This window comes from Triturus cristatus, chromosome 6 (genome assembly GCF_964204655.1).
Source record: "Triturus cristatus chromosome 6, aTriCri1.1, whole genome shotgun sequence".
Lineage (NCBI taxonomy): Eukaryota > Metazoa > Chordata > Amphibia > Caudata > Salamandridae > Triturus > Triturus cristatus.
The window spans coordinates 218,282,549-218,289,779 of NC_140589.1; positions in this window are offsets into that span (position 1 = coordinate 218,282,549).

Genomic DNA, 7,231 nt, shown 5'->3' on the forward strand with positions numbered 1-7,231 from the left:
GTGCTAAAGTTAGGAGTCCTAACTATACTACTACTAAACTGAGAACAATCCTAATTTTAAGACTTTCGGTATTCACAGAAGGCATTTAGGAGTCCTAAAGTTAGGACTCCTAACTTCTGTGAATACCGAAGTGAGTAAGTGTCTTCTGTGAATACCAAAATGAGTAAGTGCCTTCTGTGAATACGAAAATGGTAGTAAGTTTAGGATTTTGTCTTAAGTTAGTTCTGTGAATCGGGCTCATACTGTCATGAATCCTAAGTAAAAACAAAATCAAGGACACGCTTTCTTATAAAGCGCCTTGATTTATCCCCCTTTGAAACCCACCCCTGTCCCGTGCAATCAGCACTCCTTAATGTATGATCCGTGGTATGATTTAATAATGTGGTATGATTTAATACTGTATTGTTTAAAACAAAGTATATAAGTCACAATGTATGTAAATTACTATTTGCCAATGCTTAGTGATATTTATATTCGTGATTTATACTGTTAAATGCTTAGTGAGTCCGTTTGTACCATAGGCTATTTATTTTCAGCATTGTTTTTAAACTGAGGTCTTAAGATGCAGAGCCAACGCGCAGCGAAGCGCACTGCAATCAAGATCGACCCGTTCTCTAACCGGGATTGGTAGGACGCGTCTCGCGCTACGTGCGCAAGTAACGTGAAGAACGTTCTGGGCATTCTGGGTATCGCATGGGTATTTAAAGCCACACTCAGCTATTTCCTTCGCTTAGCCTCCTGACTTCGACGGAGAAACTCACCTGGATCTCGTTGAAGCCGCGTCTTCTGTCTTCGACCACCGGAGGGCACCATCACTTCATCCAAGGGATCTAAGGACAGAGAAAATTCAGAATGAAGAGCTAAGTAATAATTTTTTAGTTTTTGGCGCCCAACGCAAGACAGCTTGAAGTCACTTAACCAACGTTGAGTAAAAATAATAATTTTTGGAACTTTCTGCTTATGATTTGCATAAGCACGACTTTGGACATTCCGTTAAAAGGAAAAAGCCTGTTAAAGAAAGCAACTTTATATGTTTTGGTGTAGTTTGTTTTATCCTATTATCTATAGGTTTGGAGAAGGCATAAAGAACATTTGACGCACACCTACAAGAGTAAGTGAAGTAGTAGATAAAAAAAAAGAGAAGAAAGAAACGTAAATTGAATTTGAATTGTTAATTGAGAGATTAGATTGTAAAGGTTGTGTTTGTTTATTTAGATACAAGCAATTCACCTTTGAGCTACATCGCGAATAGCTACTACATGCCATCTATCTGCATTCCTACACCTTCACAAACCTGCTGGACGCAATATCAAGAATTCCCTAGATTGCAGGTAGGAAAAAGTTCTGGTATTAAAAAAAAACTATAATAAAAAGGTTAGAATTAACGTAGTGCAAAATAGGAAAATTAGGACCGCATAGTTTATACATATGTTCTGTTGCCTCGCAGGTCGACAACAGGATTTCAACGTGCGTCCAGTATCCGGCCCTCCTCCCGGGGCTCTATTTAGTAGCCTAGAATAAATAAAATTCATAGGTAATCCAGTAGAGTTCTAGGAAGTTGGCTCATAGCGTCTCTGCGAAACAATCAAGTGCTCCTGAAGGTTAGAGAGTACTTGCACAACCTGACACATACACTTTAATTGGCAATTTGACTGCAGACATCACCTAACAGAGTAATGCATGCATTCACAGAAGCTGGAAAGATATTTTCAATGAAGGGATACCCTCTATCTGCCTATATGAGAACCCAATACTAAAATACCATTGTTTAAACCTGTTCATGTTTTAACGGTCAATACATTCCTCTCATTTCAAACAATTGCAGATGTCCTTACCCCTGAGTGAAACGTTTCCTGCACATTGGAGAAGTGCAGCAGGTGTTAGCCTGTGTAGCTGAGTGCTTCAGTGGAATTTGTATGTTTTTTAAAAGTTTGTATACCTCGGGCCTGGGTTTATGAATCAGAACTCGACCAAGCGCAAGTGTGGTCTTACTGAGGTCGATTACAAACCTGAACTGGTCTCATGAACCTAATGTAATATTCAGTTTTCTTCACTCTATGGAGGATGCCTTTAGGGGCGCCTACATTGGCCTGAAAGTCAGGATAGGCCTTTGTTTTTTTCAGGATGCATGGATTGAGCACTGAATGTAGATATGTGTATTTGTATTGGTATTTTTTAAGCACAAACCTAAATAGGAAGCAGTGGAGCACTGTACATTTATATGGGTTGTTGGGAGATGATCTACAAGATTGTGCACATTAAGTAGGGGTTACACAAACAAACTTCACACATATCAATTTTTTCAGGAACACAGAAAATTAAGTGGTTTTCTCAGAATCAGATGATCCTGAATAAAGAGTCAAGTCTGGGAATGGGATAAACCCTTTACCACACAGTCTTCACCTTGAAGTGCCAATACAACATGGTCTTTACCGCACATATCTTTACTATGCAGGTCGTTACCGCACATATGGCAAGTGTAGGTAAGCATATGTTGTTATGTTTTCAAGTTAACTCTCTGGAATGTAGAGAAGTTTCAAACAATGGATTTTTTTGGGTGCTTTTTCATCCCTCTACTATGGTGGGGGCATCATGCTCCCAGGTGACAGGACCAGGAAATAGGTTGCTGTTGTTACCTCCCAATAAAGCCATGGTGTGTCTAACTGTAGAAGTGAAAAACAGTGGATCAACTGATCTAGGACCTTCCCAAATTAAAATCAGAGAGAAGTAATTAGGTCTGCATTAGTTTGCAATCTATGTCCTTTTTTGTCCAGGGATAAATACATATTCATTAACCAAGAAAGATCTCTTTAATAATTGAAAGTCCACAGATAGTCCATGGACTACAAAATAGGTGAAGATGTTTCTTCTGGTTTTGTGAATCATTGTGATAAGAGTCCGAGACCGCTGGCTTTTATTATATGCTTCACCACCCATTACCCCAGGTACCTTACTACTCGACCCAAATCTTAATAATAATACACAAGTATTTTAAGTCATACCTGAGTAGTACTACAGTTCCCCAAGTGAAGCATGAGAATGATTTTTATAAATGTATCTTTTTAATTTTGTTATATTGTGAACTAATATTTGCATATACATGATTTATGCAGAATAATTTTTAAGGGACAAGATGTAAAGAAACTAGGAGCAGTGGGTAAGGAAAAGTATTAATACTTTTGTATTATGTAAAATACCCCTGTTTATTTTCTTTTTTTATAATAAATGAAATAAAAATGCCTATCTGCTACATGCACATTCCTTTTTTAAAGGACAGGCTGTAAGGATTGTAGGGGTAAATGGTGAAAAGATGAATTCAATGGGGTAATAATAGTATTTTATTTAGATTAAATGAAATTAAAAAGCATCTATGATAAAAATATGAAAATTCAAATTTTTGCTCCAGGTGTAATGGGTGAGAGCGTGTATTAATTCTCAGGTATTATTGAAAAAAACCTGGTTAGTAATAATAATATTTTTATGAGTTTTGATTGGGGATGTGCATACATACTCATGTATTATTTTAAATAGCTGGCTAGTGTTTGTTTAAATACATATAAAACATTTAGAAATAATGTATAAATGATAAAAATATTAAAATGCGAATACCATGTTTAATAATTGAGAAAGTTCTATATTTAATTTCTAAAAGTATATACCAAAGAATTTAAATAATGTTCATCTTTTAATTAAAAAACACAAATCATTAAATTGTATAGTAAAAATATTTAATAGCATGTTTAAATGTAAAACAATATTAAAAAATATTTACACATTTTCAATATAACAACTTAATTTAAAAAATATATAAATAAGTTTCAAAACAAGTAATATTAAAACATGAATGGATACAATTTTCCCATGGGTGTCCATTGATTTACATGAGATACATTGTCCTTTTTTATTTTAAGTTTTAGTCAGGTAGGCCCTCTCTTTTTTTACTTAAAAACAAATATTGGTTAGGAAATCTATTGCACTGAAGGAAAGGTGGGAAGGTACTGATATGTTTTTTAAAAACGTATTGCATTTATTATGTGTTCTTACCAGGTTTAAATACCCAAACAGGTTGCTTTCACAAACTTACATTGGGCCAGCTGTTGTTTAAACAAAAATATTCAATTCACGTTTTGTATTGATTTTTTATGCTATTTTATTTACAAAAACAACCTTTTTCCATTTTTTTCAAGATGCAGAGGGAAAAAAGAAGACACACCGAAAAAATAAGATTATTTTTTTGCTTTTATTTTTAAAACACCAGCATTTCAGTAAAATGTTTTTTAAAGCATTTTTAAAAGTGTACTATAAAAATGGAGCACAGAAGAACAAAAATATTGAAAATATAAACTTTAACTGGATTATTGTTTCAGGATGGATATGCCTTTTATATATTTATGTATTTTTTTAAGTAAACAGAAATCGTTTTCAAAAAACATATCGGGTTATGTTTGGATAACTCATTTATGGATTGTTGGATTGCCTATGATTGTCCATGATATGATTAAAAAAAAAAGAGTTGAAGAAAGAAAATAGTAAGCAGTAGGACTAATTAAATTACAATTTTGTAAAATAAAAATTTTAACTTAAAAAATGACCTAATAAATGTATTGCAAAAAACAGGAGAGTAATACAAAGCAATTTAGAAATGTTCTTCATAGTGTAGAATGTACACATTTATTTCCAATTAGTCTGCAACTCCCAAGATAGAAAACTATTGGATTTGTACCAATAATCTTGCAGACATTTCTTTACTTTTCTTTTTAGAAACTAGAGGATGCACACTACCTATCAATTGTTGTGCCTGTATCCTTTCATGTAAATGTACCCTTTTCTTTAAAATTAACCTAAAATGATATAGGTTGGGGTGACATTTGACAGTTGAGCTGTTAAAAGAATTATGCCAACCCTCAATGGCATTTCTGGTTTTTTCAACTCCCTCTAAAAAGGTCGAGAGGCAATTTCTCCTCTCAATTGAAAATCGTAGTTCCCTTCTGCGACCTGACTTGGTTAAATGGGCAATTTTTCATCGTTCTGCATAGAAAACTCTCACTGTATACCTGAAGTGAAGAAATCATTCACACAATCAGAAGGTACAAAACACACTGAGTAGTTTTCTTTTTAATTCAAATTTCATTTTACTATACAAATAATCCTCAACTCTGAATATTTTAAAAATATTTCTCCAAAGTGCTTGGAAAAAACAAAAGAAATTGAATTTGTGTATTTGTTAATATTTTAATAATAGTGTTAATCATCTGAATTTCAAAAACAATTATGATTTTCCCAGAACATTTACTCATTGCTTTGGTTTTTATCACTAACAATAATTCAATGTAAGAAGAGGATTGTTTGTCAGTAAGTAAGGCATAAAATAAAAAGGAATTGGTATGTTATTTATGGAAGCATGTACTGTGTAAAATTGGCTGAATGGATGTAGAGTACCATCCATCATCCAAATTTCACTGTTTTTAAGATTAACCATGTTATCGAGAGTAACAAAATTGATAAATGTTTTTGAAGATGCTGGATGTCAGAGAGGAGAAAAAGGTTCTTGATCCAAAGATACGGTAAATTCAGCAGCGATATTGATTTCAGGAAACCTTTGAGGAGTTTTGGACGTGGATTAGTGGCCTGCTTTTTCTTTGTATCATTCTTGTAAAATTTGAGATTATGCGCATAGTACTGGTAATGTGCATAGGGATATTCTTAGCAAGCACCCTCAAAACTGTGCCACAGACCTCATTGGAAATAGCAAGTGGAGAAAGGGGACCAAGACCTAAAAAAAACTCTTGGATTGTAGGCGGTCCTTTGAGTGCAACAGGCAGGGCACTATAGAGGGGATGTAGCCTGTCCCAAAAGGGTGGTTAGCACTGGGTTGTCCAGTGTTGTTATTGGGGAGGACACCTCAGATGATAAGGTCATCTTAGCTTTTAACTAGGAGAAAGAGCCAGATGCTAAGCTGTTGATCCCTGAGGGTGGCAGCAAGCATTTCCACTTGATTCAGGTGAATGAGATCCCTACCATTGCCTTGAGAGTCATAGGTGCCAATCATGCCATAGTGGTTGACAAGTTAGTGTCCCCCGATCAGTATCTTCCAGGGAAATCAAGAAGAATAAAGGTATTCACCGGGGATGTCAAAAATAGACCTGTAGCCTTAGTGCCCCTAGAAAGAGGGGAAACCTGTAGCTGGAGTAGGGCAGTAGTCAGAACCGACCTCCCTCTAGATTGTATCCTAGGCAAAGACCTCCCAGGGGTTGGCCTGATCCCAGAAGGGGCGGTCATCCAGAGCGCCATCCAACCCAAAGATCTTGGAGCTCCTGTCCCTAAAGCTGGGCACCTTAGGCTTCAACAGAAAGGAAAAAGAGTAAAGAGAGGAATGGGAATCCAATGTTAAGTAGAGATCCAGTAAGCCAAGGGCATTCTATCCCTGTAAGGAAGAACTGCAAATAATGCACTGGTGAAGCCTCTCTTGACCACAAAGAAGTCCTTAAAAGTCAGGCAACTGTTCAGAATCAGGGTGTCACCACAAAACTGACAGAAGAAAGAGGGAAATAATGTTGTCTGCCTCAAAGGTGGTAGCCCTCCACTTTGACCAGCTAGAGAGGTTTTAAGAACCCACAGTTGGCCCTAAAGTAGCTCATCCACCTGTCAGTGGAGAACTCACGATGTGTTTCTGGATTCTGGCAGCAGTCAGTGGCCTCTGCTGGGTTCTGGGCTTCATGGCAGCACTGTACTTGGCATGGGAGGCAGACCCCATGACCAAAAGCAAGTCATGCCCCCTGACCCAACTGGTCATGGTGGGGTTGCTCAAGTGTTGAGTAACCTCTGTGGGGAAGCTTTGTATTGCCCTGGCAAAGATAGGGTTAGACGAGGTGGGCACCTCACTACCCAGAGCAAAAAGAGAAGAAGGTAAAGACACAGTTGTAGCTAAAGTCCAGTTGTAATTGGGTCATGTTACTGTTGAGATGGGCCAACTGCCCAGAGGTAGTGAGCTTGACAGGTGAATGTGAGGTAGAATTGGCCCTGCAATAGTTCAGCCAGTTTTCTTTACATTCTTCCTCACTGACAAATCAGGAAGACTCTCCCACAGGTGGGCTGGGTCTCCAGGAATTGTTGGCTGGGGAGGGCATGTGTAAGAAAACAGGCCTTTTTGCAGTGTCTTCACACTTTTTGTCCCCAATTTGACTACTAAATGCTGATTTTCGACTCTGACTGTGCACTGAAACCTGCCAAC